The following is a 1154-nucleotide window of genomic DNA, read 5'->3' on the forward strand; positions in this document are numbered from 1 at the left end:
TATCATAATAGGGTAATGAACCCTCCACCATTACCCTCCTCACGATCTCTTCTCTCACTAACGTATCCTTTTATAACAAAATCTAATCTGGGTTTAAGCCAAGACTCTTGTATACATATTAAATCAGGTTTACTATCCAACTCATTGATAACACTTACAGTTGCAACACCTAATCCCTGCTCCTTCACATTTTCCATAATCATGCTGCCCCCCCCGCATCTTGCACATCTTTTCCTGGACTTACACACCATAGCCACATGCCCATATTTTTGACAATTATAGCACCTTAAAGGAGGAGGCACGAAAGGCCTAACTGTGTAACTAATAAATCCAAGTTGTACCTTATCCGGCAAAACATCTCCATCAAATCTGAGCTCAACTGAAAGACTCTCCATTCTATTCCCTTCTGTAGTCATAAACAATCTCCTAGCACAAACTATTTGCCCTCCGTTTACATTGTTTTTAAGCTCTTCCATAGACACATCTAATGGCACTCCAGTTATCACTCCACTTACCCACTGCCTCTGTCCTCCAATTTTACTACTAACCACTTCCTTCTTACATATTACTTTGATTCCCATCACTTTCCTCTTTTGTTCTTCATTGTTACAAACTATCAACAAATATCCGTTCTGTAACACTCTTGCATGCTTATTCTCTCCAACTACTTTCTCAAATCTTTAGTTAATGCAATTGAACTTACCTTTTGTATTCCACCTTCTGCTTTAAATTTCAAAATTACCTTTAACTCTTCCAGATTTCCATTCCTTATCTCCTGTTCATCTCCACTCTCCTCCGAACTTCTTACCTCTCTTTCCTGATGTTTATTCTTTCTTTTCTTTGTACCCACATCCTCCTTCCTATCTCTACTACCCTCTTCTTCTTCTGTCCTTCCTGACTCCATTTGGTCATCCTCCTTATCTGTTTCATCGATACTATCTAGTGTCTCTGGTCCATTTTTGGCATAAAATTTAATAATGCTGTAAAATAATTAAATAAAATATGAAATAATGCTAATTTAAATGTTTCAAATGTTTCCTTGCATTTGATAAGAAGCTGCGTGGGCGAAAATTACATGTAAACAATGTTAAGGCTATTTTGGCCATGCTCATCGCTGGTCTGGTTACTGGTGTAGGGCTATAGCCAAGCCGTTC

This window comes from Sinocyclocheilus anshuiensis, unplaced genomic scaffold, assembly GCF_001515605.1.
Source record: "Sinocyclocheilus anshuiensis isolate Anshui unplaced genomic scaffold, SAMN03320099.WGS_v1.1 scaffold1891, whole genome shotgun sequence".
In the NCBI taxonomy this organism is placed as follows: Eukaryota; Metazoa; Chordata; class Actinopteri; order Cypriniformes; family Cyprinidae; genus Sinocyclocheilus; species Sinocyclocheilus anshuiensis.